At 42.2% G+C, this 21963-nt stretch overlaps 1 long non-coding RNA gene across 4 annotated transcripts; it reads right to left on the reverse strand.

Moving 5' to 3' along the window:
- Positions 1-390: 390 nt before the first annotated feature.
- On the reverse strand, positions 391-21920 carry LOC145517798 (uncharacterized). Of its 4 annotated transcripts, XR_014062337.1 has the most exons (7): positions 21632-21920; positions 15919-16016; positions 9453-9782; positions 6682-6826; positions 5709-5863; positions 4926-5015; positions 391-2051 (listed from the first exon to the last, which is right to left on the reverse strand). It is a non-coding gene; the product is annotated as an uncharacterized LOC145517798 (long non-coding RNA). The 4 variants fall into 4 exon arrangements; XR_014062339.1 differs by lacking the exon at positions 15919-16016 and having other exon boundaries at positions 9453-9764; XR_014062336.1 differs by lacking the exon at positions 15919-16016.
- Positions 21921-21963: the final 43 nt, after the last annotated feature.

The raw sequence follows: 21963 nt of genomic DNA on the forward strand, positions 1-21963 counted from the left end.
TGCTCCAGGAGTTTTTGGAAGGAAATGAACTTGAAGAAAATCACCTTAAAAAAGTTACTGAGTCTTGCAGACTAGAAGGGGTTGGACAGAGAAACGAATGAGCTAGCTCCACCCCATCAAGCAGAACAACTTGACCAGGGCCATTTGTCCAGGTAGGGACAAAGATCAGACTAAAACCCAGGTCTGGATAGGTACCAAAAACTGTTGAGAACAAACGTCACTTATTTTTAGCCTTTCCAGCATTTGCTCCTGTAAGTGGATTTAATTACCTATACTGTTTCTACTCTCATGTCAGTAGATAAATGGAAGGCTGGCACCCTAGGTCTGTTTCACCAATTGCTTTGAAAACATTCTGGAACACTTGGAGCATAAATAAAGAGTGAAATCTGGTTTTATTCTCATCATTTTATTAATTCAGGCTGTGCATAAAACACGCTATTTGAACATCGAGAGGATTTTGCTAATTTGTTTCCCTAAAGAAGACAGCTGTGGAAGGCGTCTTGACGCGCCATTTCTCATGTTTCTCTCTGCGGTTCCCTGGCAAGGCCCGTGCTAACAGCCTGGCTCTGCTGGGCATGTGGCCGGCACCAGCAGGACCCCGAGAGAGACAGAAGGACCAGCTCTCATCACCCTTTCAGAAAGAACGTCAGCTCTCTGGAGCTTGCCGGGGAGTCATGTCTTTGCTTCATCATTTTCGAGCATTGGCATTCCTTTTGAAAGCCTATTTATTGAGGTCTCAGAAATGCCTCTCTGACACCAAGTACGGTCATCATCTGACCATAAGATAATCAGAAGAACCTGGAAACGTTTGGAGTGAAATAGACGGCACGCCTTAGGACTGAGGCGGAAGGGGAGAGTGGGATGAGCCAGACGTAAGAGCTACAGTGTATGCACCGCATTTCTAGATGTCAGCAATGTTGAAATATGTAGCTGAAAGCAAATGTAGATCAGCAAAGCCTGGAATAGAAATCACACTCTATTTCCTGCATGATTCATTTAAAGAGACTATTTATTGCATACTTAGTTTCAAGATCACGTGCCCATTTTCTGCTATGATTGTTCTTACATAAATACATTTTACTGGCCCTAAAATTAGCCTGACATATTATCCAAAGAGACAGGGGAGGAGAGTTCATCCCCTGAGTACACAATGTCAAGTTTTAAATGTGCAAGATCATTGCAGCAATGACTGATGTCTCTAACATGAGGTCACCGAGGATGATATTTGGTCCCCGATGGCTGATCTGAGTCAGAGATTAAGTGAAACACAAATCTCCAGGCCAAAGCCTCACTGGGAGGATAAATGTGCTAAGGATGTCTTTCAACCACAAGGAGAGTTAAGCACATCATCTTTGGCTTGACCACTGGAAGTCTGCCATTTTGGTTCTCCTTCTGAAATATTACTGTGAATTCTCTGGGCTGTGTTTGTGGTGGTATGTGTGGGGTATACCCAGAGTTCGACTGTATTTCTATGGCCTTGAGAAAGAGTTTGAGCCAATTCATAGCTCCTTGACTTGAAGGCAAATCCACCCAGAGAGAGCAGCCAGGAATTGTTCCATCGGATGCAGGAGTTTTCTAGACTAGGGTTCAAGATATTGCACATCTCCAGCATGTCTACCAAGCTCTCACTACAGAATCAAATCACCCCTTCTTGGTAATATTCAAATGTGCTCTTCACTGGCTTGATTACTTCTGCCTTTTTATCTTCTTTGCCAGTTATGTTGTCTCCTTCCACCCAGGAACAGTTTCAGCAATCTGCATAGGTCATTTTCATTGGAAGGCTGACCAAATATTGTGCCCTGTGTTCTGACTCTCCCCTGGTTTAAGGTAACTTCTCTCCCCGCTCATGTTTCTACAGCTGATTTTTGCAAACAACAGCATATTCCAATGGCTTCTGGTGCTCTTTAGTTTCATAAACAAGCAGTAGGAATAACAAACATCAATTCTGCCTTCCACTTGCACGTTTCTCTCTGAGGATTCAGAGCACTTTAAAACTCCATTCTGAACTGGAAAAATCCATATGATGGGCAAAACCTAGAAATGAGAATTACCTAGGCAAAAATAAATTGAAAACAAAACTCAGTTTTATTAGGTATGGTTTCTAGAGAGAAATTCATAGGATACTAAAGAAAATAACGTTAGTGCTATAGTGCTTCACTGAGGTCACAGAAATCACATTCTCTATGAAATTGCTAAGACATCTCGAGGTTAGCAGAAAGGTATTATTATTATTATCATTATTGTTACGGATTTTTGCATTTTCCTGTTTCAAACCATTTAACACAGTCTGAGTAATCATTTAAGTTTCAAGTGTACAGCTAACATTTATATAGAATTTTGAAGTTTCCAAACATTTTTTGGGTACTGTCAAATGTATTCTTCAAAACAATACAGTGACTTAGCATTAAGGTGAAGAGTCTGTGCAAATCAAAACCACAATGAGGTACCATTTCACACCAGTCAGAATGGCTGCTATCCAAAAGTCTACAAGCAATAAATGCTGGAGAGGGTGTGGAGAAAAGGGAACCCTCTTCCACTGTTGGTGGGAATGCAAACTAGTACAGCCACTATGGAGAACAGTGTGGAGATTCCTCAAAAAACTGGAAATAGAACTGCCATATGACCCAGCAATCCCACTGCTGGGGAAACCAGAATTGAAAGAGGCACGTGTACCCCAATGTTCATCGCAGCACTGTTTATAATAGCCAGGACATGGAAGCAGCCTAGATGCCCATCATCAGACGAATTGATAAGGAAGCTGTGGTACATATACACAATGGAATATTACTCAGCCATTAAAAAGAATACATTTGAATCAGTTCTAATGAGGTGGATGAAACTGGAGCCTATTATACAGAGTGAAGTAAGCCAGAAAGAAAAACACCAATACAGTATACTAACACATATATATATGGAATTTAGAAAGATGGTAACGATAACCCTGTATGCAAGACAGAAAAAGAGACACAGATGCATAGAACAGTCTTTTGGACTCTGTGGGAGAAGGTGAGGGTGGGAGGATCTGAGAGAATAGTATTGAAACATGTATGTTAACATATGTGCAACAGATCGCCAGTCCAGGTTCAATGCACGAGACAAGTGCTCAGGGCTGGGGCAATGGGATGACCCAGAGGGATGGGATGGGGAGGGAGGTGGGAGGGGGGTTCAGGATGGGGAACACATGTAAACCCATGGCTGATTCATGTCAACGTATGGCAAAAACCACTACAATATTGTAAAGTAATTAGCCTCCAACTAAAATAAATAAATTTAAAAAAAATTTAAAAAAATAAAGGAAATGGTTGACACGTGCTTCTTGTCCAGAATCTCTTTTGGAAAGTTGACCTACCATGTGAATAAAAATCTAATGTACGCAAAAAAAAAAAAAAAAAAAAAGGTGAAGAGTCTGATGTCTAAGGAGTAATGTGGCTGCTAAGGATCAGGCAACTGGTAACAGAGCCACCCTAAATCCAGTGCTCTTTTCACTACACCACTAGTTCCAAATTCTCCCTCCAGAACATCTTATTACAAATACCTGGGGAGTTTGGAAAAAAATGTGTCAATGCCCAGGCCCTAACTCAGGAGCTTCCCTGGTGCCTGGGTGGTAAAGACTCTGCCTGCCAATGTAGGAGATGCAGAAGATGTGAGAGCTTGGTCCCTGGGTCAGGAAGATGCCCTGGAGGAGGAAATGACAGCCCACCCAGTGTTCTCGCCTGGAGACTCCCGCAGACGGAGGCGCCTGGCAGGCCCTACTCCCCTGGGATCAGACGCGACTTAGCGGCTGAACACCAATGCCAGAAGGCCCTAACGCAGAGCTTCTACGTGTAGGCTCTAAGCGTCAGGAAGTTTAGAAATTCTTTGGGAGAGTCTGAGGTAGAGCCAAGGGAGGGATCCACAGCACCAATCTGAATAGATTCTTTTATCACGGCTAATATTGAAGCAAAGATTATTTAATCAATTCAGCATCTTGTAACATAGGCAGGCAGGCTAAAAGCAAAATAGCTAGCCTGCCGTTTTCATCTCCTATTCTCTTTCACTGAGGTTTTTTAATGTGTGTCTTTAGCAGTGAAGTGTCATACCTTTTCGCCTTTTCATACTGTTCATGGGGTTCTCAAGGCAAGAATACTGAAGTGGTGGCCATGCCCTTCTCTAGGTGATACTTTTGAACTGTGGTGTTGGAGAAGACTCTTGAGAGTCCCTTGAACTGCAAGGAGATTCAACCAGTTCATCCTAAAGGAAACCAGTCTTGAATATTCACTGGAAGGACTGATGCTGAAGCTGAAACTCCAATATTTCAGCCACCTGATGCAAAGAACTGACTCATTTGAAAAGACCCTGATGCTGGGAAAGATTGAGGGCAAGAGGAGAAGGGGATGACAGAGGATGAGATGGTTGGATGGCATCACTGACGCGATGGACGTGAGTTTGAGTAAGCTCTGGGAGTTGGTGATGGACAGGAAGGCCTGGCGTGCTGCAGTCCATGGGGTCGCAGAGAGTCGGACTTGACTGAGCGACTGAACTGACTGACTTAGCAGTGAAAATACGATGGAAACAGTGGATATTTAATATGATTAGCTCACTGATCCCTTGAAACAGCAGGAACAGCAGGAACAGCGAGCAGAGGGACAGTCCTAAGTAGTGGGCCCTGGTGAGTGTCCGATGTCACTGTCCCACGTGGACCACCTCTTCTCACGGAACCATTGTTGGCAACAGCTTTGGTATATACCCAGCAGAGAGGTGAGGTTACCAGTGGCAATGTGGTCCCTGGCCAAATTTAACCAGTTACTTTTTCTCCTAGGTCCATTACAACTAAACTGTAAATTTCCATTCAAAGTAGTTGTAACTTGCATTTTACTGTTCTTTCTAAATGAAAATCCCCCAGTGCAATGGAAAAAACAGTTAGCAAATATCAAGTCTGCGCTTACTTTATTCTCACACCTCTCACCAGAGAAAGAAATCCCAGGCTCCTTTATCCTCTTCTCTTTCCTCTGAGACTGAGTCCAGAGGCTTCCCTCCTAAAGTCAAATAGAAGATGGAATGAACCGACCTGCCTAGCGTGACCTAGATTAGAGAGCAAGACTTGGGAAAAGAGGGGATTCATGAAACTCTGCAGTCCCGCCCTTAACTGATGGGGATCCATACTTGGTAGGTGGAGTAAGAAACAGCTTTTCATAAACATGAGCCAGGCAGGAAGACAAAGTGTGGGGAAGACCCCCCTGGTCTCTGGTTCTAAGAGAGTAGAGATGGCAGACAAAACCGACAACAGCAGAAGGGCTCGGATGGTGCTCCACGTCCGCGCTTTGAGAGCTTGTGGTGCAGTGATGAGCACTCCAAGTGCTCTTGCCCTTGTTGGGGCTTTAGAAGGAGCACTCTGTGTGTGCATTCACTGCTCAGTCAGCGGTATTTGTTGTGTGCCTACTGTGTGCTGATGACTGCTCTAAGTGACAGAGATAAAGCAGCAAGCAAAACAAACAGACACATCCTTCTGTGTGCTTTCTGGCTCTCTGTATATTTTCTTTGGAGAAGTGTCCGTGGAGAGCTGCCCATTTTTTGAATGGATAAAGATGTGGTACATATATACAGAGGAATGTGCCTCAGCCATAGAAAAGGATGAAACAATGCCATTTTAAGCAATGTGGATGGACCTAGAAATTATTGTACTAAGTTAGTCAGACAGAGAAAGACAAATATTATATGATATCACTCACGCATGCATGCATGTTCCGTCGCTTCAGTCATGTCTGACTCTTCGTGGCCCTGTGGTCTACAGTCTGCCAGGTTCATCTGTCCATGAGATTCTCCAGGCCAGAGTACCGGAGTGGGTTCCCATGCTGTCCTCCAGGGGATCTTCCTGACCTAGAGACTAAGCACACATCTCTAGCATCTCCTGCATCGCAGGCGGCTTCTTTACCACTGAGCCACCTGGGAAGCCCAGTATCACTCATATATGGACTCAATTTTTTAAAAAAATGATATAAATGAAGTTGTTTGAAAAATAGAAACAGACTCACTGATTTCAAAAACACACTTATGGTTACCAAAGGGGAAGGGTTAATGTGGAGCTTGCGATTGGCATGCACACATTACTGTATACAGAGTGGATGACCAACAAGGACCTCCTGTATAGCACAGGGAACACTACTCAGTATTCTGTGATAACCTAAATGAAAAAGAATCTGAAAAAGAATTAATAAATGTGTATGTGTAACTGAATGAATGAATCACTCTGCTGCATACTGAAACTAACACTAGGCTGTAAATCAACTACACGCCAATAAAATAAAAAAACAAAACCCAGGAACCCCTGTAACATGGAAGCCGTCGGAGCTTAGGGAGGCAGGACTGCCTCGTTCATTTTCACTCACTCCGCATCCAGCACTGGTGACAGGAGAGAGGACCTTTGCTAGAGGGTTGACTTGAATCTGAAAGGTATCTATTGAACCGTCTAGACAGAGACAGAATTATTCAGAGTCTAAACATTAACTTCAGTTTGAAGTTACTGAAGCAAACCGATAGAAAAAATTTGATCCTCTTCTTCCAGGGCATTCTAGGGCATAGCACATCAATTAGTTTCAAGAAAAACAAACAAATAAATAAAAAAGCAAAGCTATGTTTCTTAGCACACGTATAGCAATTTTGCAGCTCTGATCCATTAGAGAACGAAAGGATGGAACGGGAGACCTGGGAACAGAGGAGGCCTGAGACGGCGTGTCACGGGCCATCAACGCTGGGACGGCGTGTCACGGGTCATCATCAACGCTGGGATGGCATGTCACGGGTCATCAACGCTGGGACGGCGTGTCACGGGTCATCAACGCTGGCACACCTAGAGGCTCGGGAATACAAAGCCATCAAGAAACAGCTGGCTTGGGTGGTTTGAAGAACTAATATACTACTGCTGTTTATTTGTGCAGACACATTTCTAAAACCCTTTAAACTAAGAACTGGAACTGTGCCCTAGTTACAAAAGTCAAATTCCTAGAACAAAGAATAGTACAGGTGAGCTGTTTTGGTCATTGAAATTAGATAATGTCATGCTTGAAGGAATTTGTGTAAATTTATGTATATTCTACATCATTGAAATAGCCATTATGAGCTGCTATAGATTTCAAAAATACTCTCCTGATTATGTGGAACCCACCTGTGAAATATGGAACCAAATATGGAACCAAATATTTAGGTCCTCTGCCCAAACATCATGAGCCACAGCTCAGTTTCCTCCTCTGCTAGACACCCAGTCAGTGTTCAACATGGTCATATTTACTTTTTACGCACTACATGACCGTCTTATATTTCTGTAGTCTCCCTAAAGGCACTATTAACAGGTCTATGATCAAGGGGTTATATAGGGCTTCATCTAAAGATCTAAGACCTTTGGCAGAATATACATTCTTCTAAAAAGTTCCCGGGACAGCAAGAAGACTGCATGTAGAGTGGATGACCAACGAGTGATCGCCATTTGCTAGAGGGTTTTTAGACTCTCCATTTCTTCATTTTGTGTCAATTACATATCTGCAGTGTTTGGCATGTTTCCTAAATATAGACAGACTCAACGAGATCCTCAGTGGCATCTAACCATGGCTGCTTAATTGTCTACTTACATATTCAGGAAAGAGCCTGAAGTATGAAGCAATGGGTACACTGAATGCAATTCAGTGGTAATGATGATGAAAGTAAGCAGTTCTCCTCCAAGGAAAGATCATCTTTCCCTGATTCATTAATTGGTTAAAGACCTTAGATCAGCATAAAATGCCTTTAGCTGGTAATTAGCATGCAAATAAGCACTGGCCCACAGGCCCAGGATTTAAAAGAAATGAGGCTGGGCTTAAAAGGAATGCTGGAGGCAAGCATATCTTAATAAAAATAAATAAATCCCAAAGCACTGGTACTTTTGCTTTATGCTGCTTTCTTTTTTAATCCTGTGAACCCCACCCTGAGATTTGACTCTATTATTAAGATCCACCACCGAGGTCACTGAAATAAATTCTTTAAGAAATAACTGTCGGAAGAGAGCAGATTGCTTCTGGGGAGACCTGCGGGTTTTCCATTAGGGAGCTTATGAAACATCTCTATCTGGTACATAAAGTTGGGTTTTATACCACAGTAAATTTTGCAAAGGCTGAAAAGTCACTGTAGAGATTAATACATTTGGAACCCCCAAATCAGCTCCACATCTCAAAGCTAGCAATCACCTTTGTGTTTTTCAGGATAGGTTAGGCTACAAGACTGTGAGAGATTCATCCCAGAATTTCAGTCTGAATGTCGGCAGAGCTGATCTCTCACTGTGGCTCCATTTCTAGCTCAGACAAGCAGGGGCCACTTCTCATCCCACAGGGACCCGGCCGTTGGAGGCTCTGCCCGTTTGTAACTGCACCATCTGGAGCCTCTGCCACTGGCTCCTGAAGGCTTCACCCTGGAAGTGAGGCTGGTTTTCTTCTGCTTTGAGCCCGTTGGCGGCACAGGCCCGCTGGCCCCATCTCACTGGAGAGGGGCTGAGAGATACAACAGGGCACTCAGTGAACATTCCGGTCTGATTGTACCCAAACCTTCGTGTCCTCCTCTGCTGCAACAAATCAGGTCAAGCCCAGGGTCACCAACATGCTTTTTTGAAATGAATAAGAAAACGTGGACACTGTCTCAAGAACTAAAATGCCTGTGAGGGCGGGATGCAGTGCCCTGACCACTCCGTGTGGTGTTTAAGATGGAGTCCTCTTCAGACGATACCAAGGTGCTCCTGTTGTTATGTTTTAAATTGTTTATCTGGATTACTATCTCTCAGTATTTTCTTTGTTTATCTCACCCCTAAGGGAGTTTTTGACATATAAATTTTCCAAATGGCCCCCTAAAGAAATATTACTACTACAGATATACTAGATATCTATTTATACGACATATGTATATCTGAGCTTTACACATAAAAATAGTAAGGTTTTTTGTCCCACAAGAGCCAAGGATTTGTGTTACCACCTTGGAGATGATATCACCTTAACCCTTAAGAATTGTGGCTGCTTAGTTGCTAAGCAGGATCTGACTCTTTCGCAACCCCACGGACTGTAGCCCTCCAGGCTCCTCTGTCCATGGATTTCCCAGGCAAGAATACTGAATTGGGTTGCCCTTTCCTTCTCCAAGGGATCTTCCTGACCCAGGGATCGAACTCTCATCGCCTGTGTCTCCTGCATTGGCAGGAAGGTTCGTTACCACTGAGCCACCTGGGAAGCCTACCCTTGAGAATGTATGATCTAAATTTAGCAGAACTATTTACAATTGTCTCTGTAAATAAGGCACTAGAAAGGAATTCAAATTGAAGACTTTTGCAGTTTGGCAGGAAGCATTAGCAGGGCTCCTTTGGGCAGAGGCTAAAGATCATAAAATGCCAGGGGGTCACGCACACAAGCTAGAACCGGAAATCTCTCTGGATAAAGGGCAGAAGCAGCATGCGCAGATCAGCTCACCTGGAAAGCTTCCTTCTGTCCCCTCCCCTCGCTCCTTTTCCTCCATATGCAAGAGGCTGGGAAGAAACTGATCCAAGAAGCTTAAGAGTTGCTGTAATTTGGGATCCTATGAAGACCGGCCAGAAGTGGATCTTCAAGGGTGAGAGTCAACACCACCTATGATGTGTGGTGTCCCACGAGGAAAACAATGAACCGTGGAGCCTGACAAGCGGATCCAGACGATGGAAGAGTAGGAAGCCGGGGTGGGCCTCTGCTCAGCCGATGGAAGTGCAGCAGACTTCCAATTCTGTCACCCGATACAGTCTTCCAGAACTGGCAAGAAAATTTGAGCTGTTTTGCATGAATATAATAAAGAAAAGAAAATGTAAGCAACTCATCTTGTCATTAGTATTTTGCAAGATATGCAACATCTAGTTTTCCAAACTTGACACTATTTTATCCGTGACCAGTATGCTGACCTTGGTACTTGCCCTGGCATCCCTCTCTCCTGCCAGTCTCCTATCTTTTCCATGTCAGCCCACTCATTAGGGGGGATGCTGAGGGCGTGGAGCCGGGGCTCCACCTAGTCTTTATTTCACTTCGTAAGGACCTGTGGAAGAGTTGGGGCGGCAGCGGTCGGAGGGGCAGGAAACGGGGGCACCGGACAGGAAGCACAGGTGCCTCTAAAGAATTCCACAGAATTAAAGAGACATGAGCTTGTTTCTGAGATCTATGACCAAGTGACTGCTCCAGATACCATTGACAAAAGTGATGCTTTGTTGGGAGACAAACCAAGTTTTGTGATATAATTAAATAGAAACTAAATTGGAGAAAATGCATAATCATTTTCTTATTAATATGTTAACTTTGTAAAGACTATTTGCATATTGTAGGCATTGAGCAAGATAACTAAGGCAAGTTAATTAGACTTCAAGTGAATTTCCACTATGCTAATTCATATTTTATAAGAACAGTAATTAAAATCCAACATGTTTTAGCAGCATTTTATTATATCCAATACCAACATTTCCTTATAAGTGATTTTAAAACTCTAGCTTAATGGATTAGTAAAAGTGAAGTAGGGTAACTGGGCATTTATTGTTAATAGAATCTAGATTACAAAGTGAATTTTTATTGCTTTTAAAGTCATTCACTGCACAATTTTAATGATATAATACTTACATTCCATTGGAAGTTCATTTGTAGCCACTTGGTGCTGCAAACGACTTTCTATATTCATATTAAAATAAATATTGGTTTGACATCATTTCTCTAGTCTCATTTTATTTATTTAAGGAAGCATAATTATCATGGTCTTTGGACTTGACTATGGAGGCAGTGGGTAGTGCGACACTTCACGAGTCCTGTGGCCTGGGGTTTTCCTCGTCAAACCACCATACCAGCTTGCCAAACGTGTCCCACTTTGAACCAGGGTAAGAGTGTAAGGGGTGATTCTACTTCCTTCATGAAAAAATAATTGGAGGAAGGATGATGAGGTAAATAAAGCGTGTGAAGTCAGGTCAGCTCGTTCCTGCCGCCGATAAACAGTGCTCCTGATCGTTTGCCATTTAGAGGAGAGGAACGGCATTGCCCTGTTGATGCGGGGTCCCAGCAGGGCTCCAGCGGGTGAGGAGGCCGGTATGTGCCCACAGAAACCAGGAGAAATCCTGCCCCTGGGCTTTTAATCCAGCCACCCCGAGGGGGCCACTATCCTGCTCAGAGGCGCTGCCGAGGCCCCGAGCCGCGGGCTGGGGCGGTCTCTCCTTTCCCCTCAGCGCTTGAGATGAACGGGGAGACACGGCTCCTCTGGCCAAGGGAGAGGTCCCGAACCCGGTCTCCACCGCCCCGAGGAACGTCTCCCCGCTCCAGGTTTCCCAGCGGGGAAACAAGCGCAGCTGTGACGCGCAGCGCCTCCCAGTTCCGCACTTTCCAGGGAATGGCTGCATCTCCCTGCGGATCGCTGGATGCCCAAATCGTCCCTCAGGAAAGATTTAACTTCCAGCTGCTGGAGTCCCCGTTCTCCGAACCCTGCCGGCACCGCCTTGAGTGGACACCTGCCTCGCTTGGTCAGTTCACGCCCTGGACAGCCTGCAGCCAGCAAGGACTCAAAGGTGGAGAGGACCCACCATCCAACCCTGAAGAGGGGACGGGACAGAGGCAGCCCACGTCCTTCCCACGCTGCCATTGAGACCACAGGGCAGTCCCAGCCTCATTTTGTCCAGTCCTGCTTTCCCCGTTTTCCTTCCGTGGTGAAACCCCAGCATGTCCCCTGGTAAACGGTCCACCCCAGGACTTGCTTCCCAAGGAAATCAGTTGCATCCACCTCTGCTGCTTCCGGATCTCGGGTTCACCGTGACCCTGCGAAGGTCACAGAGGCAATTACTCAGCCCCGGTGTTTATGTTTCCATGTTGGACACACACTTCATGAGTGGCTTAAAGAAACGAAAACAGCAGTTGAATTTAAATTATAGGGTTAACAAAAGGGATTGAGTTTATAGGATTTAAAAGAGCACTGATCTTGAAGGGCATTAGATAAAGTGAGGAGATCTTACAATGAAAGATAATTAGATTCAGATCTTGAACATATTAGAAATCAGAGACACACATTTAGGTGGCAGTCTAAAAGAGAAGGAACATTTCCCTTTGCAATCTTCAGGGTTTAACAATTAGATAAAGATCCCAGAGTAAAGTATGCTTTGCCTTTACAGCTTGTCATTGGATGACTCTTTGAGAAAAGACATCATGTTTTCTACAGGGAAAGAGGTTTGAGTAAATGAGGGAATTTCTCTTGTAGATGTTACTAGAGAGGAACATTCAAGCTCATTATCATTTATACATAATGAAGTCATTCACTGAGCCTTTTAAATGCCCCTCCACTGAACGCATTCCAGGATAACCAGCATGGAGCCAGGAAGAAAGCAATTGTTTCTTTTTTCATGTTAATGACACTTGGAGATATCTCCTAGAAACTTTTCAAATATTTGAAAAAGAAAAATCTCTTAATAGATTTTTATAACAGACTTTGTTGTAGAATTCAGATAGTTTCTACACAGTTCTGCAATCATGAGCTCTCTTTGAGCCCTCCACTCTCCCCAGAAATATCTGGGGTGATATCATCTTCTTATTGAAGATGATATCAGTGCTTTTTAAACTATAGATATCAGCTCAGTTCAGTTCAGTTGCTCAGTCGTGTCTGACTTTGCAACCCCACCGACTGCAGCACGCCAGGCTTCCCTGTCCATCACCAACTTCTGGAGCTTGCTCAAACTCATGTCCATTGAGTTGTGATGCCATCCAACCATCTCATCCTCTGCCATCCCCTTCTCCTCCGGCCTTCAATCTTTCTAGCATCAACGACTTTTCAAATGAGTCAGTTCTTTGAATCAAGTGGCCAAAGTATTGCAGTTTCAGCTTCGGCATCAGTCCTTCCAATGAATATGCAGGACTGATTCCTTTAGGGTGGACTAGTTGGATCTCCTTTCTGACCAAGGGACTCTCCAGAGTCTTCTCCAACACCACAGTTCAAAAGCATCAATTTTCCGGTGCTCAGCTTTCTTTATGGTCCAACTCTCACAACCATATATGACTACTGGAAAAACCATAGCTTTGCTATAAAAGTTTACTATTTCTTCTGAGTATTTTTAGTTTGATTCTGGGAAAGATTGAAGGTGGGAGTAGAAGGGGATGTCAGAGGATGAGATGGTTGGATGGCATCACTGACTTGATGGACATGAGTTTGAGAAAGCTCCGGGAGTTGGTGATGGACAGGGAAGCTTGGCGTGCTGAAGTCCACGGGATCACAGAGTCGGACACGACTGAGTGACTGAACTGAACTGAATTTTAGTCTGAGATTCAGAATGTTTCTATGTTTAAACTTTTCTTCATCATATCTTCCTGGTGCCATTAAATCACAGGATTTCCTGATCCCCTTCTGCCAAATAGTATTTACTGAGATTTAGAAATTGGAGATTAGCTAAAAGGCTGTAGCTAAATTAGAAGTCTCTTTAAGAAACTGCATTAAGGATAGTTACTGTCCTTTCTGTTCATGGAGGAGAAGTCTACCACTGGGATGCAAACTCATTTGCTTATTCACTTATTTTACTTCAACAACAGTATCATTTATGACTTCAAACCTAAAATGGATGATGAGCTGTGACATGAAGGATACCTGGCTACAGAACCTAGTTTCCCTCCCCACTATTTTCCTTCTTTCCTACTTTCTTCCTTGTATGTTTTTGTCAACACTGATGGATACTCCTAACACAACATGTAAAACTGTGCCTTCACTTATTCAACAAGTATTGTTGAACCTCTATCATGTGCCTCAAAATGTGTTAGAAATGTGGGATACATTTTTAGCCAAGCAGGCTCATCCCTTCCCTAAAGGAACTCAATAGAAAGAAAAAAACTTTCTTCTACCTCCATAGGCTCTATGCCCGAGCCTAAGAATTAAACTGACCTCAGACATTAACAAGAGAAAAGCATACACATTTTAATATTTTTTTGCATGGACAAGAGAGTCTTAAAAAGGAAGATGAAGACCTGAAGAAGCTGTTAAGGCTGCAAATCTTATACACTTTTAAAACAAAGAATGATAAACTGTGGGGCTGTGACAATTAACTTGGGTAGCTAACAGTGGACAAGGACAAGGAAATACATGCAGGGAACTGATGGACAGTAAAGGCTATTTTAGTAGTTTTCTACATACAGGTCTGTTTCAGCATTGACTCCCCATCAGGTGATAGCATGTTTTTCTCAGTCCAAGGAGGTTCCTTTTCTCATGGAAATTTTACAACTAGCTTTGAGGTAGAAAAGAGAAGCTCAGAGAGACCCTCCCGCATCTGCAGTTTCTCAAGAGCCTTCCACTCAAAATAATCAGTATGCCAGAGAAGCGTATTTGGGGTGGCCCATCCTGAACTCATTCACATAAAATGATGCTGCCTTCAGAGAGTTCATCCCAGAGTAGGAGACATGCCTCAGCTGGGTCATATGCATCAGTTGCTACATGAAGATGAGTTTGAGAACATCTCAGTTACACTTTCAGGATTCAGGAAACTATCAACAAGAGAAAGAAATCCAGGCAGGGAAAGAGCTTGTGCAGAGATCTGGAGGCTTAACGGTGAGATTCTGGAACAGCAGGGTTAGGAGGCACTGAATTCTATGCTGCAAAGGGGAGACTTGGGAAAAGAAGCAGGCATGTTAGCAAAAACCTACATCAGCTCACCAACTTGCATTTCTTACTGAGAAGCCTGGGATGGAAACTATGTCAGAGAGAGCAAATTGACCATCGAAGATTTGGGATCCCCTCCTGTGAGGCAGAATTCCTGCTAAAAAGTGGCTTCCCTACCAGCTACATTTTATAGTCTCTGTGAATCTAGATCGTGCTACCTGCTGTTGGTCAGTTGCTCAGTCATGTCCGACTCTTTGTGACTCCATGGACTTTGCAGCCCACCAGGCTCCTCTGTCCCTGGGATTCTCCAAGCAAGAATACTGGAGTGGGTTGCCATTTCCTTCTCCAGGGCATCTTCCTGACCCAAGGATCAAACCTTTGTCTCCTGCATCGGCAGGCAGATTTTTTTACCACTGGGCCACCAGGGAAGCCCATATGGTGACCACTGTTCACTAATTGAGTGTGTCTCTCAGGCGGAGGTGATATAAAACAAGGGTTAGTTTTCTCCATCTCTTGGTTGAACAATGATATGCAGGGCACCCTTGGAAGCTCCATAAAGAAGAAGGAACAGTCGCCAGCAACCCAGGTTTTGAATGACTAGATGAATCTAAGCCCCACTCTCTAATCAAGAACACCAACGCTGGACTGATACGTAAGTGAACAATCAGCTTTTACTCTAACAGGCCACGGACATTTTCGGTTTTGTCAGTGCAGCTTGTCTGACCCTAATCAATGCAAGGAGCCATTAGAGGATTTTTTTTTTCATGCAGGTGTGAAATGATCAGTGTATGTTTTTGAAAAGAGAAGATGCACTGGGGGCAGAAAGGCCACGTGCTGGGAAACTGCAATGAGCTGCCAGAAGGTAGGACTTGTGTCAGGACTTTCACAGCTAAAGAAGATTACACGTTTGGGCAACATTTGGATGAATCACCTACAAGAATTGCTCCTAGCTTCAGTAAATGACTTCTAGTTGGTCCCAGGTTTTAAAATACTAGTGGCAAGTTTTTAAAAACATAATACAAAACAAAATCCCGTTAACGATGAAATTTGTGGTACAGTAAACATACATATCAGATTTGAAGAACCCAAACATGAGGACTAGAAGCAACTATAAATATTACTCAACAATTCAAATATTGCAGTATTTGAAATGAAGGATTCTATTTTTAATGGGAAATCTGTATCTCATCATAAAAGGGAATACTTTCGGTTAACTCTCCTTCATAGAAAGTGGCTCTTTCTTCACATGGATGTTAGCCATCTCATAAAGACAAGACTGCTATGATATATTTCAAGGAGGAGAGCCCAGAGACTTACAAATGCACAGAGTGTAGCTTGAAGAGAGATGTTCCCTCTGCCAGGGTATAGGATGCCAGATCATGAATCCTTACAGAGCGGACGTTACAGATTGGAGTCTGGAAGGAGAGAAGAAGTCAAGGAACCAAGAGCAGTTATAGAAAGAATGATGGTGGTAATTAAGGCTACGAGTCAAGAAGGGTTTAGCTCCCGCAATGCAAATAAATCAGAAGTCCGTTTGAAGCAAGGAAACAGTGTGCCTCTTAGAATTTGTCAAGTTCTTGACTTTTTGATTTCCATATACTCTAATGCTCTCTTCAGGAAGTATCTTCCTATCATAGATACATAGAAAAAAAAATACATGGTAACTGCTAAAATATGAAAAGAGGCCTGTACACACACCTAGCTGCCTTGAACTGGTCTTGAATTAAAACAATAAAAAAAGACATCAATCATATTTATCAATCGGTATTTAGCATATCATTACCTACCTTGGCAGGGATAAATGATACATTTTTAGGTGATGCTAATGAAGATGACATTTTCAGATTGACAAAACTGGAAGTTTCTATTTGTAAAATAATCCCTGAATGAGACACTGGATCTCTGAGGGGTAGGTTTGCATCACTAAACTAGTGTATTGCTCCTTTAAAGGATTCATACATAAATGATTAACCTATTTTTTCAAACCACACTCTAATATAATAATGTTTTTGTTTATTTTTTGATTTCATGATGGTTATCAGTTGTTTTTTGCCTTTTGTGGGAAGGGGAATTTTTGTCTTTTGTTATTCCACTGTTGACAATGAAGCCAGGGATAGAAGATACAGTGTATCATTCAGAGAATTGTTTCAGAATTTGAGTTTTCAAATTCCTTTATATGATTACAGTAATATTTGCACTTATTCTAGAAATAATATTCGTTCTTCTGATTATAAATTTATTATGTGTTCCATCTATAAAATTTAAATATGAGAAAAGTATAAAACATTAAAATATTTTAAAATTTAGTTGTCTTCTTTTATATTCTTTTTCTACTTCTGTGCATAAATAAGTTTGTTGTGCTTTTCCTACAATGTGTACTATGTCAAAAATATTCTTTGACAACAAAATTTTAATGGCTATATGATGATCCATCACATAGATGTATCATATATTTTTTAATAATTCTTTTTTCTGAGCATGTAAAATGACCTCAAAATTGTGCTATTCCAAAACACACACACACATACAGACGAGGAAAGACTTCACTTGAATAATCCTTGTCATAAGATATATTTTTTATTTCTAAGCGATATATGCTTCCCAGGTTGCTCAGCAGTAAAAAATCTGCCTGCCAACGCAGGAGACACAGGTTCGATCCCTGGGTCGGGAAGACCCCCTGGAGAAGGAAATGGCAACCCACTCCAGTGTTCTTGCCTCGGAAATCCCATGGATAGAGGAGCCTGGAGGCTACAGTTCATGGGATGGCAAAGAGTTGGACACGACTGAGAGACTAAACAACAACATATAGATAGATAGATAGGTATGTGTACATGTTATCTTCTTACCAAAGACTCCTAGAAATGAAATTTCTATACCAGTGTGCACAGATGCTTTGGAAGGCTTTTGCTTGATATATGTACCTAAATTGCCTCCAGTTTACCTGTAGCAATTCACACTCCTGTCAGTGACCATTGTTATCTTGGCCAGGTCAGCTGAGATTATCATTACTGTTTCTACCCTGTGTCAAGTTGAGAGTCAAAAAAATGGGGTCTTATATGCATCATGTTATTTTCCCTTCTCTATCTACAAAGGGGAATGACTTTTTGCTCATTTGTTAATTTGCATTTAAATTTTTCCTTTCATGGTTTGCCTTTCTAAACCTTTGCATAGCATTGTTCTTAAGATACTGATTTAAAGTAATATGCTTTTAAAAATAAATATTCTAACACCATTTCTTGTTAATTTTTATTACTTTTGGCTATATATCTTTTAATTATTCTGTAGACATATATAAATTCTTGAACTTAAAAGCTTGCCTCCAATTCTTGAACTTATACATTGCTAAAAAAATTTAGCAATGATGTAATCATTTAAACGCTTACCTCTAATTTTTCTGGATTTTTGAAATTATTTTTATAGTTAATTCTGTAATTTCTGAATTTATTTTGATGGATTTTAGTTTATCAACCTTTAAGTTGTTTGTGCTGTACTTTCAAAAATTGTTGGAGAGGAGAGTTTATAAAATAATTTTTAGTCTATACACTGACTATATATGCTTTAACAAATTAAATAAATAAACACTTTCTTTTACTGCTTTCTCAATAAGATGTTGACAGGCTTAAGCAAGAAACCCTATTTTCTTTATTGAAGTATGATTGATTTAATATTACATTAGTTTCAGAAATACAACATAGTGGTTCAATGTCATGGTTTTTCCAGTAGTCGCGTACAGATCTAAGAGTTAGATCATAAAGAAGGCTGAGCACCAAAGAATTGATGCTTTAGAGTCGTGGTGCTGGAGAAGACTCTTGAGAGTCCCTTGGACAGCAAGGAAATCCAACCCGTCAATCCTAAAGGAAATCAACTTTTAATATTCACTGGAAGGACTGATGCTAAAGCTAAAGCTCCAACACTTTGGCCACCTGATACAAAGAGCAAACTCATTGGAAAAGACCCTGATGCCAAGTAAGATTAAAGGCAAAGGAGAAATGGGCAACAGAGGATGAGATGATTGGATGGCATCACTGACTCAATGGACATGAATTTGAGCAAACTCCGGAAGACAGTAAAGAGGAGGGAACCCTGGTGTGCTGCAGTTCATGGGGTCACAAAGAATCAGACATGACTTAGTGACTGAACAGTAACAACACTCCATTTGAAGTTATTATAAAATTGTTGTTCAGTCACTCAGCCATGAAATTATAAAGTATTGGCCGCATTATACTGCCTGTAAAGTATTGCCTGTATTCTCCATGCTGTACTCTTGTCCATGTAGCTTATTTATTTTATAGGTTTCCGTTTGCTCAGTGGTAAAGCACCCTCCTGCAAATGAGACACAGATTGGATCCCTGGTCGGGAAGGTTCCCTGGAGAAGGAATGATGACCCACTCCAGTGTTCTTGTCTGGGAAACCCCATGGACAGAGGAGCTTGGCGGCTACAGTCCATGGGTCGCCAAAGAGTCAGACACAGCCTAGTGACAAAACAGCAGTGTGTATTTCTTGGTTCCATGCCAACCTCTTAGCCCTCCCTGCTTTCTTCTCCCCACTGATAACCACTAGTTTGCTCTCAGTATCTCTGAGTTTATTTCTGTTTTGCTATATATATTTAATTTTTATGTTCCATATATAAGTGATAACGTGGAGTATTCACCTTTCTCTATCTGACTTATTTCACTAAGCATAACCACCACCCTGAAAGCACCCAATCTCATCTGACCTGGCAAGCTAAGCAGAGTTGGGCCTGCTTAGGTCTTGGATGGGGGACCCTCTCTGATAATGTAGACTTTATAACATACATACATACGTATGTAAATATAACTACACAGATATACAAACATCTATCTGCTGGTCAAAATTTACAGGAAAAGGAATATTCTAGCCTTTATTGGAATATCTCTATCCCTTAACTGTGTTGACGTGTCACATAGCATATATAATATCATATATTACATATTACATACTCTCTGATCTAGTTCAGAACTGCTTGTGTTAGCTCACAGATCTGTATATCCCATGTTATACCAATAAATCACTCATTGAATTGCTGGACTTTTATAATAGATGTATTAATATTTTATATATATCTGATCACGGAAGTGTCTTATTTCCCTTTTTCAAAATAGCTTTTCCAAAAGTTTCTGAATAACTTAAAATTATTTTGTCCAATTTCAAATAGTTTTCCACTGAGATTTTTAATGAGTTTTCAATCAATGTAAGATGTATTTTCAAACATAAATAATACCTTTTCAAAACTCAATCTTTCCATCCAGGAAAACCTGTGTTTATTAATTTAAATTTTCATAGTCTTTAGAAAGTGTTACAACCTTGCCATTTCTCATTAGAATTGATTATGTATACACATTTTACCTATTGCTATTGTTTTATTAAAGAAAACTTCACTACATTATACGTTCAAACTGGCCTCACAAACATTTAGAAACTCTACCGCCTCTTCATTTAGTTGTTTTGTTGGATCTTGTTATTAAATTATTATAATTAATCTATTACAGTGAATCCTCTAGATACTTCTCAAAAAATGAATATGATGAGATCAGTCCTCGTTTCATTCTTTCCAATAGGTTTCAGTTAGTCAGTTCAGTCGCTCAGTCGTGTCCTCATGTCCGAGTCTTTGTGACCCCGTGGGCTGCAGCACGCCAGGCCTCCCTGTCCCTCACCAATTCCCGGAGCTTATTCACACTCATGTCCATCGCATTGGTGATGCCATCTAACCTCTCTAATCTCATCCTCTGGCGTCCCCTTCTCCCCCCACCTTCAATCTTTCCCAGCATCAGGGTCTTTTCCAGTGAGTCAGTTCTTTGCATCAGGTGGCCAAAGTATTGGAGCTTTAGTTTCAGCATCAGGCCTTCCAATGGATATTCAGGGCTGATTTCCTTTAGGATTGACTGGTTTAATTCTTGTTATCTGTTCTTTTTCTTCTCCCTCTTCCTTTTGTCTTTGACTAAGAACCTCCAGAAAAGTGTTAAATAGTAATGGCAGCTATTATAACAAATTTTGTTATGTAGAATCTAGATGGTGTGCCACTACAGCTGCATGTTTCCAAGTATTATCCTTTGAACGTTAGCTCTCCAGATGCATTGGGAGAAAAGAATTCCTTTTTTTTCCCCTTTAAGTCTGTAAAGCTTCTTGTAAAAATGTTTAAGAAATTGTTTTAAGAAAACCGCCCAGCACTGGAGCTGGGGAGCGTGCACGCATGCTCAGGGCAGCTTGAAGAAGTCCGGCAGGAAGAAGGGTGGTTCCATCCCTGCTGACAGCAGCAAGCTGCCCTCTCCTGCGCAGCCGGTGAGAAGCCGCCACCACTTCAAACGCACATTCCTCCAATGAGCAGTTCAGCAGTTCAACTCCAACAACAGTTCAGAACACCTCTTTCCAACTTCCCCCTTTCCTCTGTAGAAGAACAACTGTTATCACTTGTTCTTATGATTTGCCTATGGTTCACCATGCTTGCTTGTCCCCAGTGAAATTCATCTGCTATTCCCAAACTCATTTATCTTCTTAAATAAAACTGCTCTTCGCTCTGTTTAAAGCTGGCATTATCATTTAAAACTTATAGTGCATTTTTGCTGTTAAAGATCTGAGAAATCCTGCAGTTAAGAGAGTTGTTTTTATTTTGTTTAGCTCCATTTTCAAACAGATCAGAGAATTTTTCATAGCATTTTACTGAAAAACCATTAGAATTTATGTTTCATTGCACAGAATCAGTCATTGATTCATGTGAAACGCTCGGGTGGGAGAAGTACTCTGCCCTGGGTGCAAGCCGTAAGGGATGCCCAGTAGTGGGCTGTGGGATCATGCGGCTGGTCTGCTTTAAATTTTTTAAGGAATCTCCATACTGTTGTCCATGGTGGCTATAAAAGAAAGAGCGAGACAGAGAAGGGGAGGGAGGGAAGGAGGAAGGAAGGAAGGAAGAAAGAAACTAGGAAAGAGCCAAGAGCATCCCACCGGGCCCTTAATGCCATCATGTGCATCCTTATAAGGAGAAGGCCATGGCACCCCACTCCAGTGCTCTTACCTGGAGAATCCCAGGGACGGGGAGCCTGGTGGGCTGCAGTCCGTGGGGTCGCGAAGAGTCGGACACGACGGAGCGACTTCCCTTTCACTTTTCACTTTCATGCATTGGAGAAGGAAATGGCGACCCACTCCAGTGCTCTTACCTGGAGAATCCCAGGGACGGGGAGCCTGGTGGGCTGCCGTCTATGGGGTCGCACAGAGTCGGACACGACTGACGCGACTTAGCAGCAGAAGCAGCAGCAGCAGCAGAGGCGGCGGCAGCTGCAGCGGCATCCTTATAAGAGCGAGGCGGAGGGAGAAACAGGAAGGAAAGCGGAAGTGACCTCAAAGGCG

This window comes from Giraffa tippelskirchi, chromosome 8, assembly GCF_054371585.1.
Source record: "Giraffa tippelskirchi isolate mGirTip1 chromosome 8, T2T-mGirTip1v1.2.pri, whole genome shotgun sequence".
Lineage (NCBI taxonomy): Eukaryota > Metazoa > Chordata > Mammalia > Artiodactyla > Giraffidae > Giraffa > Giraffa tippelskirchi.